The 24,396-nt window shown below is 42.5% G+C and overlaps 3 long non-coding RNA genes across 6 annotated transcripts in view; 1 reads left to right on the top strand and 2 right to left on the bottom strand.

The window, feature by feature from the left end:
- The window catches only part of LOC146206202 (uncharacterized), a 542,419-nt gene that overhangs the window by 200,224 nt on the left and 317,799 nt on the right, over nt 1–24,396 (bottom strand). The window lies entirely within an intron of this gene.
- Nucleotides 1,454–3,606, top strand: LOC146206213 (uncharacterized). The gene is made up of 4 exons (XR_014703247.1): nt 1,454–1,578; nt 1,727–1,876; nt 2,017–2,150; nt 3,273–3,606. It is a non-coding gene; the product is annotated as an uncharacterized LOC146206213 (long non-coding RNA).
- LOC146206212 (uncharacterized) lies at nt 5,282–23,651 on the bottom strand. 4 transcript variants are annotated; one of them, XR_014704387.1, is made up of 5 exons: nt 23,391–23,651; nt 22,927–23,036; nt 17,673–17,758; nt 16,050–16,157; nt 5,282–5,534 (listed from the first exon to the last, which is right to left on the bottom strand). It is a non-coding gene; the product is annotated as an uncharacterized LOC146206212 (long non-coding RNA). The 4 variants fall into 4 exon arrangements; XR_014704388.1 differs by lacking the exon at nt 17,673–17,758 and having other exon boundaries at nt 16,050–16,209; XR_014704386.1 differs by lacking the exon at nt 17,673–17,758.

Genomic DNA, 24,396 nt, shown 5'->3' with positions numbered 1-24,396 from the left:
ATCCGGTGCACTTTGCCCTGCGACCTTCTACTGATTTTCATGCATCCCTAAAACAAATGGACAAAATATATTTTTGTCAGAAACTTGCAGCAGTTACTATGTGGTTCAATCGGTATTTACCAGCTTGAGCTCGAGGTCACGGGCTTTAGTCGAGCTGCAGAAGCCGCATTATGATGGAAACCAAACGCGAAAACGGAAATGTGGTTTGCGATTAATATGACAGCCCGAGGGACTCTAAATAACCCACATACTGCTTTGGGAAGTATAAATCCGCATGGACTATGTAATCTCTGCAAAAGCACTCATAATATACAGTGTTCTGCAACTTAACCGTCTTGGAAATGAAGCTGCAGGTGTTCTACTGCCCCACACTTGGTTTATGTGGAAGATATTCGGTTAAAAGAACATTACATACATTCACTCCAAGCCATATTTTTTTCATGCAAGGAACTACAGCCGCTGGTATCAAGACGAGGGCTCTACAGAAGCCGTAGAAAAGGAAAAGAAAAGAAAAGAAACTACCTCGACGCTTCTTGAACGACGAGGGAGGGGGGGGGGGGGGGCGTGAAAAAGAAAGAAAACTGCTTCTCGCTGCGCGGGACCCGCTGCCCCCCATCGGTCCATCTCTTCTCCCTGCGGCAAAGCCGAAAGAACCACGGGGAGGCGAAAGGCATCGAGGCACCCTACCGCGGGGGGCGACCGGAATGCCGAAGCAGAGAGAAATAGCAAAAAAAAAAAAAAAAAGAATTGCGTGCACCGCACACAGGGAGATTCTCCCTGCTTTAACAGCTTCTCTACCCCCCCCCCCCCCCCTCCTGCGGGGGGCGACCGGAATGCCGAAGCAGAGAGAAATAGCGAAAAAAAAAAAAAAAAGAATTGCGTGCACCGCACACAGGGAGATTCTCCCTGCTTTAACAGCTTCTCTACCCCCCCCCCCCCTCCTCCCTTCTTGAGGTCACGTGGCCAAAAGGCGGGAAAACACATCCCGCGCGAGCTAAGATGCGCGGCGCCACTCAGTCGACGGCCAGCCTCCGTGAGTCCGTGTGGGCGCGCGCGATGCCTACTGCCTAATTTTATCGTCCGCTTTTATTTCGCGCAAATTCAATCTGTCTCAACCTCTTGCAGCAGTCAGCGTTTGAAAAGAACAGCCCATATATGCAGCTGATTATTGCAGCCGCTCTGTACAGATTCTTCGTGCCGAAGTTCACCAAAACATGCGTAAGTACATGATCTTTCGGTCTTGATCAGAGGAGCTTTTTGCTAGATTCGATATTATACTGAACATAATAATGTATTGTTTTGGAGCATATGTTCGTCTTGTTATATACTCCTTGCATCTTTCTTCATATATATATATATATATATATATATATAAATATATATATATATATATATATATATATATAATTGGTGTGGGCGCTGATCGCGCAGGAAGACTTGCTGAGCCGTTTGGAAACAAGGCTGCGGCTGGCTGCGGTGGCAGAATTGGCTCACTTTGCTGCAGTCTGGGTCCTTGGGTATCTCCTGTCCCAAAATGCTCGCCTTTTAATATGGAGGGACACTCACTATACTGATCAGGTAAGTCCAATTAGCACATATTTTGTTCGATACGACAATATACTGCAACTGTTTCTGGAGCGCGTATATATATGCGCATCTTATTACTACGTACATTTTTTTTTCTTTTTTATAATCGATGTGTGCGCATTTCGCTCTGATTGCGCAGGAAGACGTGCTGAGCCGACTTGGAAACGATGCTGCGGCGGTGGAATTAGCTCTTTTCGCTGCAGTCCGAGGTCCGATCTCCTCTGCCCCAAAACGCCCGTCTTTCACTTCTTCACATCGAAGTGCATGCACTGACATGTATACCGACCATGTAAGTCAAATTATCGCTGATTTTCTTCTATACGATAATGTACTGCAACTAATTATGTATTGTTTTGAGACTTATGCGCATCTTGTTACTGTAAATGCATATTTTGTAATTGTTGTGCGCGCCTTGCGCTGATCGTGCAGGGAGGCGATATCAGCTGATCTGGAAACTGGCTTCGACAGTGGAAGCTCGTTTCGCCGAAGCCCGAAGTCCTTGGTCTCCTCTACACTAAAACGCTGGTCTTTCGCTTCTTCATGGCGGTGCACTTGCCGGACAGGTATTAGCGCTGATTTTGTTCGGAAAATTCGATTATCCGACTCACATCGATGGGACGCATGCAACCCAGTTAAATGTCAAATGCTATCACTGATATAAATATTGCAGCACCCCTCGCCATAGGAGCGATCAGAAGCTGTACTAGCATCATCGCTACTGCCAAGCAAGCTCGTGCCAGGACTGAGTACAAAATTTATGCCGTGTTTATTATTATTATTATTATTATTTTGCTGCTGTAATGATGTATATACGTGAAAATTGATGATTGAGTGATGCGGTATGCTGGCAAGGTAAGTGAGCCAGTGCGTTCATTTGTGGATTTTGGAATAATATATGTGATGCACATAGATCTGAGCCGTTTCACATTGATTTTTGATCTGTGCGCTTGCTTTCTGGGCAAGCAGTTGTATTTTCATCGTGCGGATTATTTCCTGGTGCTTACATGCTCATGAGGTGTTCAGCTAACTTGTTTCAAGCTTTAAAAATTTAGAACGGGTTCTATAAGCTTCTAAGAGTTGGGCTGTCTAAATAGCCGTCTTGGCTGATGAGGCAATTTTTAAAATAATGCTCGGTTGTTAAATAACGAAAATAAATCGGATGACTTATCGTTAAATATCCGGTCGTTTTTGCTGTAAAAGTTCCATCTAGTTTGAGAAAATTAAGCTGTATTCTACGGAATAAACTTATTGTAGGTTTCATGTAAATATCGCGGAAACTGTTTGTTCTGCCGCGTTGGAATCCCTCATACGCGCTCTATGACAAGCGCGGACACTTGGTTTTGCTAGAATTATTAAATTGCAGCATTAGCATGCAAGAACGCGCTTCGGGAGGATAAGGTTTGAGTGCGCTACGGTTGCAAATTGCAACATCATGACTCCAGCAAAACAAAGTGATCGCGCCTTTCTCGCGGATTCACGAATCCTGATTACCTAATGCGGCTTTGCGCTAATGCGTTTTCAGTAGGGTCGCATGAAGTCAAGCGCATAAAATATATTGATGTGATAGTGCAGTTGGTGGCAGTGAGCAGACATTATTTTTTCTACCTTTTCACCCTATATTTACCTGCAATGTAAAAGTCTAGGCGCAAAGGAAATATTTAATTAAAACACCTTTCTTCATACAGCTGACCAAGATGGAACCTGCCGCAGATCCGACCAGTCGCAGACATCAAGTGATCGACAGGCTGCCAAAAGAAGGAGACCAAGCCTCAAGCCCATCTTCCATATGTGGCACACGCGCAGTCATATATATATCCACGCTTATTAAAAAGCAAATCGCGAGCTTTTTCTGAACGCTGTTGACAAATAAATTTTTCACCAAATACTGCAGCTTTTGTTTCTTCATGGCATCAGAAAAGCTACTGCTTTTCTTGATGCATTTGTATGTGCTACCCCGTTATATATGCATGGGCCACGATATATTAAATGCATGGCATGATACCTGCACGAGGGGCGATGCCGGCCACTAACCGGCGTCGGGAAGCCACCGGCCGACGTACGGTATTTCGTCAGCAAAATGCTAGGGCAGACGAGCGGCCGACCATTCAGTAACGCTGGCAGACGGCAGGCCCACGTGCGGCAGGTGGTCGATCACGTCGGGCCAAAAGGTCGGGCCGTCGTCGATTGCCGAAACTCGGCCGACGTTAGGTCAGTGTCAATCCCCGACGCCGGCCCTCATTCGGGTGCCGAAGGTCGGCCGGCCACTTTTTGGTCGGCGAGAAAGGTCGGCCCTACCTTTTGCCACACACTTTTTTTTGCTTGGGATGTAGGCAGATGTTGATTAGCACGTCTTTGATGCGCTCGTCGCAACTGCCAAATCTCCTTGCCTAAGGATCGTTCCTCTTTTACAACGCCGACAAAATCGCGAAATCCGCCTACATAGCCATAGCATGTTCACGCTTTAATAAAGCGAGAAAAACCTAACCATAACAAAGCGAAAAAATAAATTTCATTTCATTGTGCAGTCGTGAAAGGTCCTACAAATTCACCGGGTTGGCTGATGACCAGTCGGTGGGAATGTATTGGTGAATTTCGCGAGTGCCACTTTTTATTGTTATTTGCTTCATTCTGCAACGTAATCCGACCAGCGTTTTCTGCTCTTTTCGCCAGGTCGTGCAGCTTCTACAGGACCTGGAAAGTCGGCTCAACAACCTCGGCGACCGTGTACACCGGTTCTCGTCGGCACTGGAAGTGCTCGAACGAGCCATTGAAGATCTGCGAGTTGCTCATTTTACAGCCACCCCACTGACATATGATGCGGACTAGGCCGCCGAGTCACGGCCGCGCTGGTTGTGGGCCATTCTTTCATTTTTTATTTATTTTTTGGTAAACTCTTGTCATTAAAATATTATTCAACCATGGTTTAAGGTCGAATAAATCGTCAAGTCCAGCCGTCACACAAATGTTGTAAAAATATTTTTACGTACAACGGAAACAGTTTGGACGCGTAACGGGTTAACTCCGTTATCCTGCCTCGCGGGCAGAACCATGCATTACTAAATTCTACAAACAAGAAAGCGCGCATAATGCATTTTTAAAAAGTGCGCCAAAGATTTCTGAACAGTTCAGACGGATTGCATACCATAGTACACTCTAAGAACAGAAGGAGTACTAGAACTCCATTTGGAGTTTTCGCTTGTCCCATATACGACTCCTTTTTCCAGAGTAAAAGAACTCTCTCTAGCCATAGAGTAATCGGACTCCACTGATGGAGTACTGCGCTACTCCTGTGAATAGAGTAAAGGCACTCCTCCGAAAGGAGTATAACTACACACTGTAGTAGCGTCCTACAACTCTTCCAGGAGGAGTTCAAGGACTCCACTGATAGGAGTGCCTGTACTCCTTGAAGGAGTTTTATTTTACTCCTGATGAAATTTCATGGCCTGTTTTACATATCCTACCATTTTTTAAACCAGTTCTAGCTATATGTTTTGTAGGACTCACTTTGGCCATACCTTCCTCTGCAAAATGGTGCACAGTATTTCCACTACACTGTTCAATGGTGAATGAACAAATTTTGCTTCACTGTACAAACTTCAATATTTGTGACCAAATTTTTTCCACATTTCTTGCACCTTACACACAACAGTCTGTGATGTGAAATCGGTGCTTCAATAAATAGCGACGCAAAAGCACGCTGATGACAGCTTTTATTTTCTCACAATTGCTGTGCATGCAAGCAATACGTTTGGGATGTGCTCTGTGAGGTCTAGGCCCATCAGTGTTTTCGACACCACAGTCTACTTGGCAATAGGTGCCCAGAACACTGCTACAAGCCAAGTGATCCTGTGAGCAAAGTTTTAATCAAGTGATTCTGCCGCTCGACCACATCGCAGCCTGCCGAGCCGAGTGAAGCCGCTCAAGATATCCTTGCATTTTCCAGGTGCCTGCATATGGAATAAAAACAATGCAAGGAAGGTTAAAGCAAACTATAAGCAACTAAACATACTCCTAATCTCAAGTTTTCATTTTAACCTACAGCTAATGCAACAAAACTTTGTGTGAAGGCCTGGGGTCGCCACCTAGGTATGCCCTAGCAGTGGCACATCATGACCAAGTGTAGACTTTTCATTCCAAATCATTAAACAAAGCTAGTGATCTAGAAATCCACATACCTCGTTTATTCTGACTGCCAATTTGCTATACCTCAAGTGGGAATACCACTATGCCAGCCCCTCAGAGGCTAAACACAAGCCTGGCCTGCACTGGACCGTTTGTTGCTCGAGAATTGGCTTTGGATGTAGAACACGTGCAGCTGTATTGGCGAACCTCCACTCCCTCTGGAATTTACTGAGGCCGCTTCTGCAGAGTGGCATCCATTTACAACTAAAAAGAGCGCTGCAGAATCTGAATTGGAGTAATGCAAAAGCACGGAATCTGCTGTTGATTGCTTCTGGTTGTTTAATTCACTTATTGTTTACCCATTTTATTTGGTACTTTCAAATTGTGCACCAATCCCTTCCTATGCCCTTCTTCAGCTAGACTTCCGGTTGGTTGTGTGACATCAAAGCCTCTAGCTCACATTATCCACTTCTTGTTTATTCATTTTAGTCTTTGGTACTTTCAAATTGCACAATCCCTTCCTATGTCCTTTTTCAGCTCTATTTCCAGTTTCGTGACGTCACACCTTTGACGCCACTCTAATTGACTGCCTTAACTTTAGTCTTTGGTACTTTGAAATTGCATGCTAATCCCTTCATATGCCCTTTTTTAGGTCGACTTCAGGTTGTGTGGTGTCACATCCTTGAAGACACTTTAGTTCACTGGTTTAATTATTTTAGTATTTGATACATTCAAATGTGGCGCCAAGCCATTAGCTAATGAGACCATTTTTGCCTTTACTGTTTCATTTTTTGCCTCTAAATAATTACCTTAATGGCCTAATAATTTTTTTGCACACATTACATCACCCTCTATCGATTAACACCACTCATTAACCTCTACGATTTCTCAATCACTCACAACTGCTACGGACACGATTTTGCATGTTTTGCCTCTAATTAATTACCTAATTACCTTATTGGCCTAATTATTATTTCGACACAACACTATGTCACCCTCTATCAATTGGACCACTCATTAACCTCTACCACCTCTCAATTACTCACAACTGCTGCAGAGAACTTTTACATTTTTTGCCTGTAATTAATTACCTAACTAGCTTATTGGCCTATTTTTCATCAGCAACATTATGTCAGCCTCTATCGATTGACACCACTCATTAACCTCTCACGTTTCCTAATTACTCGCAACTGCTGCGGACACGATTTTGCGGGTGCGGTCTACGGACAGAAATCTGTGAACATAGCGAAGTAACGCTTTCGTGTCAATAACTTGAATGAATCCTTGAGTTTAGTTATATTCATTATCCAGGTGAAGAAGGCTTTTATGTCAAATATCAGGAAGGTCATAAAGGCACGTTCGGTGTGATGACTGTTCGTGAACCAGGCGATATAGTGAAAAATCATGAAGCAGATATTGCAGTTTCTTGTTTTTCATGCCTTCCATGACCTATACTGATTTCTGACACAGCCATTGCTATGGCGTTGAAATTGAAACAGATGATGGGAGAGATTGTATTAACATATACTATACATGGAGATTGTAATCCATGTATAGTCATGCACACTGTTACAAAGACAACGCAAAAAAATCGGGGGCACATTAAACTCTACCTTAAGTGTATGATGGAGCACATTGGGGCTTCCGTGTGGATTCTCATTCATGTGCAGACACTTCACTACAGGCTAAATGAGTAACCCCACAATTTATTCTATTATGTTGTGCATACTCATTAACACAGTTGTAAGCCATCACATTATGTTAGACCACATAAAGATATAGAGACCTGCTTTAACCAAGCCATCTGAACCTGCCTGAGTCACCTGGGGATGCCTGGTTGACTGGATCCAAAGAGCCTTGGATCCAGACAAAGACATGCCACCCCTAGGTCACTCGGGCACATTTAATGGCTTGGTTAAAGCCAGAATTCCTATCTGCCAACTTAGCAGTGTCATTTAGACTCGTGACGTGCACAACCACTGAGCAGTGTCCAGCCATGTCACCAGCCAACCACCACCTTCTAGAGATATGCGCATGATTTTTGCTCAAAATGCCTATCAGACTATATCCAGAATAAAGCCATGAATGCTGTGGCATGTCTATACAATTTTAAGTTAATACTGACACTCATCAAGACCATGACAATGTAAATTTTGAAGTGACGCTGCTTTTGTAGTAATGAAATCTATCAAATGACAAATTACATAAGGGAAGCCAGCAGCCAGCGAAACTAGCGAAAGCATAAAGCAACGTTTCCCATTTTTATTCATATTTGTCTTGTTTGTACCTACTGGCAGCCAGACATGCCAGGATTATTTTATGCTAGTTGCAGCCCTCCAACTAGCAGACAATGGAGAGGTGATATGGAAGTGAAAAATTTATGTACTATTTTTAAACTGACTAGAAGGACAGGGGAGTATCATGCGACATTTCTTTTATCCGAGGGAATCATAGGTGCTCTTAGCTCATCCATGGTGCCCACCTATGGTATCTTTTCAGCTGTCGCTGCTTATATACGTATAATATGCATGTGGCACTCTTTCCCACCAGGCAACTGACAATTGCAGATTTCTATTTCATAATGAACTCACTGAACTCGGATTCCCTATATATCTTTCATCTGACAAGTGCATAGCCTCGGCTTATTTTATGATACCATTTAATGACCTTCTCGAGTGTGACAGATCATAGCCCTCAGTACAAGCTCAGGCATGCGCATTCATGCAAGCATATCGTCAGTGTGTAAAGCACAATCTGAGTGTATGGTATTTTATTTTTCAATGCAGTGGAAATGAGGTCATGCTCTGGTAATAGCTCAGATATATTTGAGATGTACCACATGCATGCACTATCATGCTTCACTTCAGTCATCAAAAAGCAATGTTTCTCAAATGGGAGTCACAATTTTAGGAGTCACAAAACATATGTAAAAAAAAATTGAAAGGTCATGCAATAGCTTTGACCCAGCTAGACACAGCTTTAAATGGCTAAAAGGGCACAGGTTTAAAGCTGATTTTAGTTTCTCAAAGCTCAACATAAAAGGAGTGCGGAAACAGGGAGCATGAGAGAGAGAGCATCAATGGGATTTGTCGATGCCAGCATCGGTGAAGCTCGAACTTTGGCTCCATTGCTGGATGGGAATGCAGTGCAGTCTTAGGAATCAATCTGGGGAAAAGAGGACACTATGTGGTAGAGCTGACACGAAAGTGTGTCTGTTGCATGCAGTCATCCATACATAACGTCGATAAGAATGTTTTTAATATGCAAGCGCCTCTACCATAAATAAAAGTTAAGCTGCACACCACAGGTTTGAATTCTTTATGCAATTGGGGCTGGTACAAAAGCAGCCAATGGTGTGTGCTGTGCCGCCACTGTGAAGAAACCGCTAGCATGACCAACGTGACAGTCCTTGCATGTTGGTGTCCATGCATGATGGCTCACATGGGGAAGATTGGGAACGAATAAAGTGATAGATAGTGCATGCATTGGTCATTTCTCAAATATTTGAGTGTTTTCCAAAACACGTCCTTTTTCCACTTTGCAGAAAAATGAAATGAAGATGTGAAAAATGAGTGCACTCATGATACTCATGTACATGTACAAATTAATATGCCTCCTGACTAAACATGGGGAGCTGCAATCCGCGCTAATGCTCAAGAAAGCCCTAAAATAGCAAGCTATGTAAAATAAACCGAGTATGGACTTGAGAGATGAAACGCATTTTACAAATCAATCGGCTTAATGCGCATAGTATGACGCAAACATATGCACTTTTAAATGGTGAGAAGAGATATGTTGCCCCACATACACAAAATAAGTAAACAATGGCAATGGAAACACACACATGATGTCCACCACGAGTGGCAGAAATAAGCACTATCCTTGAGATTGTGTTCAATGAAGTACCGCACATGCTCACCACTTCCATATCACCTCTGTCGTCAGCTAGCTACTTAAGCGCAGCCCGCACTAAATCGTCCTTGTGAGAGTCTGGCATCCAGCAGCATATCGTCGAGAAAAAACGCATTCTGGAGCAACCAAAAGTAGCCCCCCCCCCCCCCCCTCCCTACACAGAAAAATGCAAGAGCTGGCTCCACGCTCGGGCGCCCCTTAGGCTAATGAGATAACTTAAGTGCAGTGAAAAGGCAGCACATATGCGGAAACTAACAATAGAAAAGAAGAGTAAGTGTGACGAATGTCTCTTAAACGTAATTTATATTCATTATTTTACCTGTTTTTGCTGTGCTTTTGGTCATTTATTTTTAATGTGACAGTATTGAAGGCCCCCATTCTCCCTAAAATCTTCCATTATTGTTGACAATGTGGTGAGCAAATAGTCGTAAGCAGGGTTCTAGCATTTGGTAATAAGCAGGTGACATTTTTGTGGGTCAGGCATTGATTTTTGGTGTTAGTTTGTGTAGCATCATGAGGCCGCATGAGATGCCGAATTGCCAGGAGCTCCTTACGATTGAAGGGTGAGATGGCAATCAAGCCCCTCCGAGTCGCACTTTTGTACAATGTTGTTAAAGCAAGTATATATATCTATGTCAGGTTGTCTTTCAGATAATGTGGTAGCTTATCACTGTATGCTAATAAATGTTTGAAATAAATGGATCAGTGACGAAGCAACTAGCAGCATACCCTTAAAGGCAGACTTTAGGTATCCCTGCAGGTTTTAAAATTAGGTTTAATTTATTTTTCCGAGATTTCTTAACACCTGCTTTCCTTCCGGACTTGGTTTCCATTTGTAGCACCGCGTCGATTTAAGGTGGTCTCTGTTCCTGAAAGGGTGGAAAAATGAGCTAGCTGGCAGTTCATCTCGGGGGAAAAAAACCACACTCTTGAGACAAGGACAAAGCGCTGTGTTGTCATCTCTTTGTCGATGTCTTAGGAGTGCGGTTTATTTTTTTCCCAAGCTCTCTGTTCTTACCGAGTTTTTTCATTCCACCCCAGATGCATTACCTACACCAATGAAGAAGATGAATTTGTTTATGCATTATCGCCTACTGTTGTTTTTATTTTTTTTAAACCTAATTTAACAGCTGCCACATGTGTGTGTATTCGATATGTCAGACTAAAGAGAAAATCCTCGACAGCTTGGTACCGGTGAGTACTTATGGAACTTGTTGGTACTGGTTTCACTACTTTTTTGTAGCTCTGAAGTAGAGCCCACCTATATTGGCCTCAGCTATAACAAATGCTTATTGTGAACGAGGGTGGAGCTACTGTCAAAATATGTGTTTATAGCCTTGAGTTTGAGACAAAAAAACTACTGAGGTCATCCTGCTTTGTTGTAATGAACAGCAATGCACCATTTAGTCACCCTACTGTCAAAACATGCATGAAGATCAGAGTACATCCGAACTCCCATTATCATCCTCAAAGAAAGTGTCGACCATATAAAAAACAGTGCAAGAAACTATAAATCAGAAGCACTAGTAAAGTTAACCACTGCCCGAGCACATGCTTACAGGCTACAAGATCAATCAGTCGGTCCGTCAGTGTGCCGGCTAGGCAAAACTTCTGAAGTGTGAGCAGAATCAGGGTAGCAGCAGCTTCACTCATGCTATTCTACACTGGAAGTGATCAACCACTAACAGGGCTTTGAGAAGTTTGAATACGAGCCACGGAGTATGCTTTGTTAGCCGAACTGGTCACATGACAATGTGTCACCTGCCCAACTGGATCTGCACCTTCTCCATTACTGGAGTGTGCAGATAGCACACAGAGCAAATAATCTGCACCTCTCCTTTGTAGGTAGAGCAGTGCACACTCATCAATTGAAACTAGACAGCAGCCGATGGTGTTATGCTAAAGAGCCACTTCCTGCCAGGCTTGTTGGTATGTGCAGATCTACTTGTGCAGAAAGGTTGCTTCAAAAGTAGAGCAACGGCGACTGGGTATCAGTTTATTTAAAGCTCGATGTGCAGCTAGAATGCTTTAAACAAAAACTATGCGTACAATTGATGTTCTGCATGCACATGTGCTTGGTTAGCCTTTAACTGTTGAGGGTTGATGACAAAAACGCCGACCCACCTTACCACCAGCTGCCGTGAACACCTCAACTGCTTTATTATTGCATTCCTAAAGGCAAATTGCTTTACGTTGCTAGTGGGGACTCAATAAGTATGCTTATTACGGTTGCCTGTGCATAGTGTCACTTTCCCTAGTAGCCTGAAATAACAGACGGATGCATTGCTACAGGCAGACAACAGATATCTTTCAGCAGGGTGGCAAGAAGGGAGAGGTAGACTGTAGACTATCTTTGCATAATGCAGTATAGCACTTTGCCGAGTGTAAATACTGAGAAAAGGCAACCCTTTTATGCAATACATTTTCTCAAAAAGCCTAAACGACCTGATCATACATACCAAAGAAATGTGGTCGGGCGGCAGTTAACTTCACTAGCAATGCCTACTGCCTTATTGTTTCTGCATACTAGACACTTTCTTTGAGAGTGATAACGGAAGGTAGGATATGCTCTGATGTTCATGCATGTTTTGACAGCGGGATGACTTTACGGTGCATTGTTGTTCAATATAACAAAGCAGGGCAACCTCGGTCGTTCTTTTTATCTAAAACACATAAGAAAAAAATATATAATACCACAACATTAAGTGATAAGGCATAAACAAAGAGGCATGTCCTTCATTACTGTAGGTCAGGTATCTGAGGTGAAATGAAAAAGCTCAGTAAGAACAGAGAGCTTGAGAAAAAATAAGAGCGCATTTTTGAGACATGAACAAAAAAATGACAACACAGCACTTTGTCGAGTGTGCCATCATTTTTTCCTTTCCCAATATGAACCAGCAACTAGCCCGTTCTTCCACCCTTGCGAGAAATGAGACTACCTTAAATCCACACGATTATAAATAAAAACCAAATCCGGAACGAAAACAGGTGCTAAAAACAGCCCTCGGATAAATAAATTAAAATTAAGACCTGGAGGGATACTTAAAGTCTGCCTTTAAGGGTATAATGTGGTAGTGTGACTGTCTCCAGTCTGCATTTCTACAAGGTGACCCTCATTTTCGTACCTGCATACTGCTATTCGCTTCGTCACTGATCCATTTATCTCAAACATACATTAGCATTCAGTGATAAGCTACCACATTATCTGAAAGACAACCTCACATATATATATATACCTGCTTTAGCAACATTGTACAAAAGTGCGACTTGGAAGGGCTTGATTGCCATCTCACCCTTAAATCGTAAGGAGCTCCAGGCAATTCGGCATCTCATGCGACCTCATGATGCCACACAAACTAACACCAAAAATCAATGCCTGACCCACAAAAATGTCAGCTGCTTATTACCAAATGCTAGAACCCTGCTCATGACTATTTGCTCACGACGTTGCCAACAACAATGCAAGATTTTGGGGAAACGGGGCCTTCAATACTGTCACATTAAAAATAAATGACCAAAAACACAGCAAACACAGGTAAAATAATGAACATAAATTACATTTAAGAGACATTTGTCACGCTTACTCTTTTTTATCGTTAGTTTCCGCATACGCGCCGCCTTGTCACTAGGCTTAAGTTATTAGCCTAAGGGGCGCCCGAGCGTGGAGCCAGCTCTTACATTTTTCTGTGTGTATGGGGGGGGGGGGGGGGGGGGGGGGGGGTTATTTTTCCTCTGATGATATGCTGCTGGATGCCACACTCTCACAAGGACGATTTAGTGTGGGTTGCGCTTGGGCAGCTAGCAGACGACAGAGGTTATATGGAAGTGGTGAGCATGTGCGGTACTTCAGTGAACACGACATTTCCTACAATCTCAAGGATAGTGCTTATTTCTGCCAGTCGTGGTGGACATCTTGTGTGTCTTTCCATTGCCATTACTTACTTATTTTGTGTATGTGGGGCAACATATCTCTTCTCACCATTTACAAGTGCAGATGTTTGCATCATACTATGCTCATTAAATCGATTTATTTGCAAAATACGTTTCATCTCTCAAGTCCGTACTCAGCTTATTTTACTTGACTTGCTGTTTGAGGACCTTCTCGAGCATTGCCGTGGGTTGCAGCTCCCAGTACTCGAGAAGGTACATTAATAAGTGCATGTACCGTGTTTGCCAAAAGTAACCAGGCTGCATGTTTTTCTTCTTGCTTGTATTCTGAAGCTACCATGGATCCCCTGAGGATCATAACTTTTTGGTAAGTGAAGACAGGAGCTCTCATTTATTTTGCACCAATTTACAGCATCAGAAGTTTTGTGAATTCTCTGCTAACAGACTGAGAAGCGGAACACGCAGCCTGGTTACTTCTGGCAAAGACAGTACATCAGTATCATGAGTGCATTAATTTTTCACGTCTTCATTTCATTTTTCTGCACAGTGAAAAAAGGAAGTGTTTTCGAAAACACTCAGAAATATTTGAGAAATGCCAAATGCATGCACTATCTATCACCTTATTTTTTCCCAATCTTCCCCGTGTGAGCCATCATGCATGGAAAACAACATGCAAGGCCGTACTGCCACGCTGGTCATGCTGGCAGTTGTTCCCCACAGTGAAGGCACAGCACACACCATTGGCTGCTTTTGTACCAGCCCCAATTGCATAATGAATCCAAATCAGAGGTGTGCTGCTAGTTTTATTAAAGCAAAGGCGTTTTCATATTAAGAACATTCTTATTACTGCAGACAGAAGACTATACACGGTGGAGCGTCGTCTGAAATGCTGGCTGCAATATCAAAGGACAAATTTTTTTTTTCTTTGCAGAGAGGGGGGGGGGGGGGGGGGGGGGGTGAGTTGATTGACTCAGTGGCCGACCCTCAGACGAAAGTGCTTGATGAAGATGCTACTGCACAAAAGCAATATAGAATAAGGCATGTTTTCTTCAGCATAAGGCACGGTCACAGTCAGCTTATCAGCTTTAGCTTATCGACGCACGATTTTTCGCATTACACTGGCGACGACACCAGCACGGCCAGCGGTCACCTTTCACCGTAGTGAGGTTTTCGGCCTCGCGACACCGACGGAACTGATCAACGGAAGGTTGTCAAGAGGTATCGCTTTGTTAAAAAGTTTTGTCTGCTCCTTTAATGTTGCAAGGTATGCTCTCGCCTCAAGGTAATGCTTGCTTACTCTTAGTTTTTGGACCGAAAGAGCAACGGCAATACCTCAGCAGTCAGGAACATAATGCTAACCCCTCCCCACTTTCGTGGCGCAGGTACACGGTGGAAAGAAACGGACAAGTACCTTTTTATATACGTGAGCGCTTGTTGCTTAAACAAGCTAAATCTCATAGCGTAAGAATAAGATGCTTCTGATTGTATGCTGAATTATACAGCATGAGCCTGTCCATTTCAGCCTCCTTGGCAACCTCTAGACAAAGCCCAAAACAAGTCCGAGGATCACTAAAGTCGCATATTATAGTACAGGCTTTTCAAAGAAAAGAGAATATGCAAATAAAATATTTTTGCTGAAAAAAAAAAATCTGTGACCACCATCCAAGCATGAATGCAAAAGTGCAGCCTACATAGCCTACATCGCGAATAGCAGAAGACATGGGAATGATATCTCATGACGTCAGCGGCCAATGGTTGTGACCAGAAAGCCAATTTCAATAATAATAAAAATTATTTTTAAAACTATCTGCTGCACCGAATGAGCTCAAATTTCGAGGATTTATAATTTAACATGTGAGGAGTGAAATGCAATAACCAGTTTATGCTCAGTTGTTAGCTGTCGTGACCACCTTAACGAATCAAGTGAAACGTGATAGTGCATGCATGCGTTACATCTTAAAATATTTCTGAGCAATTACCAAAGTATGGCCTTTCCACTGCGCTAGAAAAGTAAATACCGAACAATCAGACCGTGTGTCGCGTGCTGACGATATACTTGCATGAATGCGCATGCCTGAGTGCACAGGGAATTGAGGTCTGCTCTCATGCTCGAGAAGGTCCTCGAACAATGCTGTAAAATAAGTTGATGCTAGAACTTGACAGATCAAATATAATTTTCAAATCCGAACTCATTAAGCTCGATATGGAATGATCATCTGATCTTGTAAATTATGTAATGGGAGACAATGTCACACACATACAAAATATGTCATCATCATCAGCCTGATTATACCCACTGCAGGGTGAAGGCCTCTCCCATATTTCTCCACTTAACCCGGTTCTGTGCTAGCTGCATCCACTTGACTCCTGCGAACTAAATATGTATGCGGCGACAGTTAAAGATGTAATAGATGAGCACTGCAGATCAGCTGAAATGAGCACCTGCCTGCACATTATTAAAGACACCCTAAAAACAAAAGAAAATTTCACCCGAAGCTCTGCGGTCCTAGTCAATAAAAACAGCCGCAGACATTACTCACCCATCGCCTCTTCGTTGTTTGCTAGTTGGATGCGAGCAGCCAACATAAAATCATCCTGGCAAGTCTAGCAGCCAGCAGGTAGCCCGGAACTGTTCACCTGGAGAAAGACTAACGCCAGAGCAACCCTCGTAAACAAATGGCTGGGCTGTACTCGGGTGACCTGCGGACAGTGGATAATCTAACAGGCCCACTAATATACACAATGACAGTCAAGGAAAGAATACATATCAAATATAAAGCAAAGTCAACTAGTGTATTACAAAAAAGCAGCATTGAAGAACTGTGAGTCCCCTTGAGTACAATTACATGCTTAGGAACAGAACAGATACAGTGACTTATAAACAAGAATTACTGATTTTCATGTGCTGCCAAGCAGAAGCACACCTGCTGGAAGGGCACAAGATCAACCAGTTCACTAATTATTGCCATTACTTAACAACACAAGACCAATGACAACAAAATTATTAAACCAAGCATTGACTGGAAGGAAGTGCTTGAGAACTCTACACTCAGTGTCACATGCTGCATGGCAGCAATAGCAATAAATCAGTTGTCAAAATAAGGTAGTGATCCATTTTATGCAATTACCTACACAGATCATTCTCTCAAGATTAAATAAGGAGTGCAACAATTAACACACACCTAGCATGGAAGGCAATAGTAGGCCTGTAGTAACTGCACTTAGTCACAAAGTGATTGGTCAAGAGGTTGTACAGGGTTGAATAGCATGCCCACATCTGCTACACTGTTCTTTAAGGATGTTACTCCACATTAGCACACTTCAGATGAACAGGCAGCATGAGTAGACAAACGGCCTTGCTCATATTTTATGTTCTGAAGACTGTCCTATACAGCAAACAATTGAAGAAATGCAATTTAAACACTGGCCAAACACGCCCATTTATGGATCGTTCATTTCTCACTTTCTGATGTGAATGCTTTTTCAATCTGTAAAATGGACAGTTATCAATATGCATTGCTTAGAGCTTCAGCATGGCTACGGACCTACAAGGCTGCCGCGATACCTCAAGCGACAAGATTCTGAAGTAGAGGGACGTCACTGGACAGCGCACTACAGAAAAGCAACTGGAGTGGCTGAGGCTTCAGAGGGCATAATCATACACACTTACCAGGATGAAGACCAAATCAAAGATGCTTCCCGCTATCTCACCAAAAAGCAACCAAAAAGAATTTACAAATTGTTGCCTCTGTTAGTGACAGCCTGTTCATAACAGGGGGTGAGATAAGGGCTGCCCTGAGCCTTAATGTGTCAGATAAATTTATTAGGCAAAGGCGTGATAAAGCAGGATTCAGATAGGATGGCTACACAAAAGCCCTAACTTTAAGGCCGTACTGGGTGGGCCTGTACTGGGTGGGCCTAGAAACAAAAAGAGTGCTGCCTAGTTGCTAAAAAGTAAATGATTACACTTTTGTCTTTTGACCTGTGGCTTGCTTTCTTATATACCATGTTTGTTTTGCTGCCAAGGCTCTAACTTTCATTAAATACTGCTATTTTAAGGTATGATCCCCTTTATGTCAATGGCCTCAGGCCAAGTACTCAACAATCCTTAAACATGTGAAGGGGGGGGGGGGGGGGGGGTTACCACAAAGACAGCCTCTCACCTCTTTCCTGCATTGATGGTCAGCTGAGCTCCCAAGCTTATTTTGTAATCATTGCCACCAGCTCCTTTCTCACCTGCTAGAAGGACCTTGCAAGGATAGAAAAAGTTGTCGGGCTAGTGGTGTTGATTCACGATTGACAGTGCTTAATTAACCACGCGGACAGAGTAAACACATAAAAGACGAACACAGGCTCTGAACTTTAACCTTATTCTGGAACCACCGATACTCTGCTTATATACCCATAAAGGCACCGACTAGTGGTGATTTTCGACACTTGTGACAAATAAAAACAAAAAGAAGTACCGTAAGAGCAAACCCGAACAAGGGGAGAACAAAATAGGCAAATCATTTTTTAAGCCGCCAACACGTGGAACAACGCACTAATAACAGCAAAAAAAAAAAAAAAAAATGCTATGGTAACAGAAAATGGGTAATAGAGGTCAGCTAACAACACAGCAAAACGCACGAGATGAAGTACACTAAAACTGAAAGAAAAGGTGCATGACAAGAAAGATGAAGCCAACAATCGACCGCTAAATGCAGAAGATGAGCACTAAATAAGTAAAACAAAGCAAATGAAGGAAACGCTCATGAGCAACAAGGGTGAAGTCCACAATTACATTGCGAAAGGATGAAGATGAGGTGCATAAAACGAAACAATAAAGATAAAATGTCAAGAAATGAATTCAACAAATGTTATAAAGCTAAAATAGGCTAGATTAGAGAAGTCCATAAAGAAAGGCAATCTTTTTTTTCCAAGAGTGAAATGGAGGGGGTGCTAACACAATCATCATTGAGCCTCAAAATCTTGGCAGCTTTAACTATTTCATGTGTCAGCTTATACCGATGTGTTTTTAACACAGATTTTTTTCGAAGATTGGGTGGCATGGCTTCTTTGAGTCAGTTCCTGCAGTGGACGGGCAGATTCCTGGGGGATATACCTGATAAGTTATTTTAATGTTCCGTTAGCCTTCATCAGCCAGTTTGATCCATGTATAGCTTACGGCAAGTGAAAGGCTTAGAGTGAGCGCCTTCCGCACGTGCTGCTAAGGGTTTTCTGCGCTTCTTAGTGCGGCCTCTTTTTTTTTTTTTTTTTTTTGCTTTTCTTTTTCATTAACGATTCAACAAAGCTGCAATAGTTGCTCGGGGGCAGAAAACAACGTCGACTCCTGCTTTCTTTTCACTCGTCGTAAGGTTGTGGGAAATTTGGTGCATGTAAGGAATCCCTGCAACATTATCGCGTTGCCTATGTGCTTCAGCCTGTGGTTCAGTTTTTTGCACTTGGTGTTTTTTTCAGCACTTTTTCTGCGATAGTGGAATGGACTTGTAACGGGTACCCTGATTGCGTGAGCCTGCATACCTTTTTCAAGATGCTTTCTTGCAATTTGTGCTCGCATGACTTGTTCAAGGCGTTGACAAGGGCAGACTGGATGATATTTTTTCTAACCAGCTTTGAACGAGCGGAGTCATATGATAGGAAGGGCTTGTTGCCCCTTGGTTCAATTGCCCAGCTCACGTGACTGGGTGTAAAAGGATGCTTAGTTCCAGGAAGCACATGGAATCATTGTCTGGCATTTCTTGTTTTAATTCAAGGGGAGCCAGGATACTCAAAGACACTCAAAACTTCAGGTACTTCATGAAAAACGGTTTCTACGCCACAGCCTAAAATAACTAAGAAGTCGTCCCCAAAGCGGCAACTTTTTTGAACTCGTGAGTTTTCAAAGTGATTCTTGAGACTACTGTCATGCATAACTAAGAACAGACCACTGAGCAAGGGAGTAAGTAATACATGATATGATGCAGATCCCGTGCTTTTGGATAAGGTGTGAATCATTCCATTCTGCAAATGTTTATTTTAGATACACAGAAAGCAATTCTAAGAGACCATCTACAGAGACACCACACTCACTCTGGGAGGATATGGTTCCATGTCTGTCAATAGCTTTGCGAACGCATTTCATGAGGTCCATCTTGAGGTATAGAATAAAACAAGCCTTTTGCATTTATAGAAAAGGCATGATAGGCTTTGTTTCTTTTCCCGTTTAAAAACCTAATGACTACATCTGTATTCTTTACCAGAAAGAAATCATCGATAGAAAGCAATTTCAGGTTGCCTTGCAAATACATAGTGACGTCTTTCTGCCAGATATACCTCTCGTGCCCTCTGTGCGTTATTGTTTCGGAGGATACCTGGCAGAAAGACGTCGCTATGTATTTACAAGGCAACCAGAAATTGCTTTCTATCGATGATCCCTTTCTGGTAAAGAATGCAGAAGAAATCATTAGGTCTTTGAACTGGAATAGAAAGAAAGCCTACAGTGTTTTTTCTACAGATGTTAAAATTATTTTATTCTATACCTCAAGATGGGGGACCTCATGAAATGTGTTCGTGAAGCTATCGACAAACCTGGAGCCGTATCCTTCCAGATTGTGTGGTGTCTCTGTAGATGGTTTCTTGGTTATGCTTTCTGTGTACCTAAAATCAACATTTGTAGAATGAAATGGTTTACACTATATCCAAAGTCACAGGAACTGCATTTTATCATGTATTGCCCCGTTCTCAGTGATCTGTTCTTAGCTATGCATGACAGAAGTCTCAGGAACCACTTCAAACACTAACAAGTTAAAAATATTTTCTGCTTTGTGGATGATTTCTTAGTTCTTTTCGACTGTGGCAAGGAAGCCTTTTTTTTCATGAAGTACCTGAAATTTTTAGTGTCCTTAAGAGTGCCCTGGCTCCCCTTAAATTTATGCACGAAATGCCGGACAATGATTCCATGCACATCCTGGAACTAAGAATCTTCTTTACATCCAGTTATGTGTGCCGGCCATTTGGACCAAGGGGAAACAATCCCTTCCTAACATGCAACTCCGCTCGTTCCAAAGCTGGTCAAAAGAAATATCATCCTGTCTGCCCTTGTCAACGCCTTGAAAAAGTCATGCGAGCACAAATTGCAAGAAAGCTTCTTGAAAAAGGTATGCAGGCTCACGCAATCAGGGTACCCATTACAAGTCCTCTCCACTGTCGCAGAAAAAGTTCTGAAAAACACCAAGTGCAAAAACACAACCACTGGCTGAAGTGCACAGGCCACGCAAAAAGGTTGCAGTGATTCGTTCCATGCACCAAATTTCCCACAACCTTACGATGAGTGAAAAGAAAGCAGGAGTTGACGTTCTTTTCTGCCCCTGAGCAACTATTGCAGCTTTCGTGGATCGTTAATGAAAAAGAAAAGATGCCGCACCAAGAAGCACAGAAAACCCTTAGCAGCATGTGCAGAAGGCGCTCACTATAAGCCTTTCACTTGCCGTAAGGTATACATGGACAAACAAGCCAATGCATCAATGAAAGGCTAATGGAGCATTAAAATGACTTATCAGGTATATCTCCCAGGAATCTGCCCGTCCACTGCAGGAACTGACTCAAAGAAGCCATGCCACCCAATCTTTGAAAAAAAAAAAAGTGTTAAAAACACATTGGTAAAGCTGACACATGAAATAGTCGAAGCTGCCAAGATTTTGAGGCTCAAGGATGATTGTGTTAGCACCACCTCCATTTCACTCTTGGGAAAAGAGATTGTCTTTCTTTATGGACTTCTCTAATCTAGCCTGGTTTTAGCTTTGTTACATTTGTTGAATTCATTTCTTGACATTTTATTCTTCTTTGGTTTTATGCACCTCATCTTCATCCTTTCGTTATCTTAATTGTTGACTTCACCCTTGTTGATCATGCGCGTTTCGTTCATTTGCTTTGGTTTAGCTATTTAGTACTGCTTGTGTTCTGCATTTGGCAAAGTCAATTGTTAGCTTCATTTTTGTTGTTCATGACGCTTTTTTTTTTTCAGTTTTAGTGCACTTCATCTTATGCGTTTTGCTGTGCTAATTGTTAGCTTTACCTCTGCTAACCATTTTCTGCTCCCCTTCCACATTTGTATTTTTTTTTTGTTCTTATTAGTCCACTTTCCATGTGTTGGCGGCTTAAAAGATAACTTGCCTATTTCATTCTCTCCTCCTTCAGGTTTGTCCTTTCGGTACTTCTTTTGGTTTTTATTTGTCACATTAGTTTTTGTTGCCACAAGTGTCAAAAATCACCACTTGTCTGTGCCTTTATGGGTATATAAGCAGAGTATTAGCAGTTACAGAATAAAATTGAAGTTCAGCACCTGTGTTCGTCATTTATGTGTTTTTTACTCTGGCCGTGTGGTTAAGCGCTGTCAATCATGGTTTACAAGAATGGGCATTTTCTGCCGCAGCATTCTTTCCCTATCCTCACGGCGCACATTGTGAAAGTGCACCTTGAAAAGCTTTGTAGCCCATTACACTAGCTTGGCTTCCTAAGGTCGCTGATATGAAAGCCACTGAAAACATTTCAGGCATTAAAAGCCAATTTGCAAAAAATGGTCCTGCACATTGCAAATTCTGATGAGTTGGAAGGCCATCAAAAGTGCATGGAAAGAGCTGAAGCCGATGCAACACTGTCGTGCCAGTGCTCTATGACTCCTTGCCATGCCAAGTCTGCTGTCGTAGAGCTCGGCGATGACTTCCTCAGCTACTCAACTTCCTTTGTGCACACAACATTGGTCCCCACCCTCATTTTCTTTTTTTGTGTGTGTGTGTTTCAGCAAGCACGCAGCAGGTCACTAAAATGTTTCCAGATTTTTTTTTTTTTTTTTTTTTTTTAGATGTAGGACATTTTGCATTATTTTGCACAGCAACAAAGAATATTCTTTATGACTCAACACTTAATTCTTGAGGCATTCTTAGCAGCTTCTCTTTCTTATGAGCATGACCTAAATAGCAACTTTACTTTTTTGAGGTTTCAAAGTGGCTTTATAACAGCATGTCTATGCTGCAGCTATAAAAAAAGTATGCGTACTGTTTATAAGTGATTTTTCTGCAGAAGAAAAAAGTATGCCAGGAAGGGAAAAATGAGCAATTCATTTTCTTCGGATTAACTCACGATTACTTCCTTGATTGGCTGCTACACACGACACTAATCTTCAGAACATAAAGTGCAAGCAAACACATTCACATACTCAAGCTGCTTGTCCATCTGAAGTGCCCTAATATGCAATGACGTCCTTAGAGAGAACAGCCTAGGAGACCATGGCAACAGCTGACCGCACTTTGTGGGCATGTGCTTAGCCTTAGGCCGCGGTTCCTCCACTTGTACAGCATAGGTAGGCAAATAAAGCATTTATCACCATTAATCATGGTAGTGCCTTTTGAGAATCATGTGACGGAAGAACACACTTACGAGCTTAATGCTGTTCACGGGACGCCTTTAGCAACCAAGCAAGCATCCACCCTGAGCAAGCAGCTGTCTTCCAGGAGAACATTTTCAAAAACGTCTATGTCAGTGTACACCTGGAAGTGCAAGGAACAAAACTGTAATGCCTCACTCAACCGGACGTAAACGTGACTGCCGATGCATATTTGTGATGATAAAAAATGGAAGTTATTAAAATATGTATGCACAAGAACACATACTTCTGTGTCTACGGAAGAAAGTTAGCGGTTACAGCACTGCCAAAACAAATAGCGCCTACGCGCCTCCCATGTTCGAACAAGCGACAATGCCACTGCTCCCAGTACAAGAAAATAGCGCTTGGTAAAACTGAGGCTTCAAAATATATGCTAATGAACAGAAGTCTACAAGCTTTTGCGCGTATTTTAAACTTGCAGTTGCGGAAAAAAAAAAAAAAAAGAAGTGAGCCTTACCTGAATGACTCCATTATTGTCCGGAGACCGTTGATGCCGTTGGCGAGCGAGCATTGAAAGCAAGTTGCAGGTCATATCCTGTGTGGGCGCTGCAAATGGTGAACACTGCGAAGGCTTCTGGCTTGCTATGCATTTCATAATGATATAACAGGGTAGTTTAAGAGGTCAAGCCGGCGGTATTAAAGGATTGCTAAGCGAAATACGATACAACTGACAGGCTGCAAAAACAAACTACGCACAGCTAACGCAGCGCTTGAACTGAACAAGGAGATCCACAGTTGCGCAACGCAAAAAAAAAAAAAAAAAAAAAAGAAGAGGGAGCGTGAGTTTGATAACTATCAAGTATTTGTAAATGCATAAATTGTTTGCAAATAATAAAGTTCATTTGTGAAGTTAGATGGCTGTAGGTTATTCATTTCTTCATGTAACTTTGGTTTGAGCAGTTGACAGTTTCGTAGTTGAAAACAGGAGCAGACGACACGCCTGGAAGCCTTTACCCTTGATAGCTGATTACTACTATTTAATGCGGTATCACGCAGACAGGAGGAAAAAATGAAAAAGACGCCTGCTTCAATGTCCAATACGGACACTTGTGCTGCCCGAGCAACAATCGAAACATGTGTGGTACGGAAAGTTAAAATTTCTTTCTCGCAGGAGTAAAACAACCTTTAATGCTATCTAAATCTGCAGGAGTAGAATGCTCACTTTACTCATTTTTTCTTGGAAGATTGAAAGGCCATTTCACTCCTCCTCGCATATGGCAGGAGTAAAGTGAGATCTGCAGGAGTAATTAGGCTGTTTGACTCTTGAAATAAGAGTTCCAGTTCTTAGAGTGTATAAGGTCTTTCATATTTTCTTTTGAATAAAATATCTCGATAAATGTTGTATGGTACGGCATTGTACGTGCCCGTGATTCAGCTGCGGCGTTTTCTCGCAAGGAGAGTAACCACTGCATGCATGTAAAACGAGCGGCATGCAATAAATGAGGCAATGCGAAAAAATTACG

This window comes from Amblyomma maculatum, chromosome 1 (assembly GCF_055883805.1).
Source record: "Amblyomma maculatum isolate TAMU_Amacu chromosome 1, ASM5588380v1, whole genome shotgun sequence".
Lineage (NCBI taxonomy): Eukaryota > Metazoa > Arthropoda > Arachnida > Ixodida > Ixodidae > Amblyomma > Amblyomma maculatum.
The sequence above is the reverse complement of the archived record's forward strand: the minus strand, read 5'-3'. Positions and strand labels throughout refer to the sequence as shown.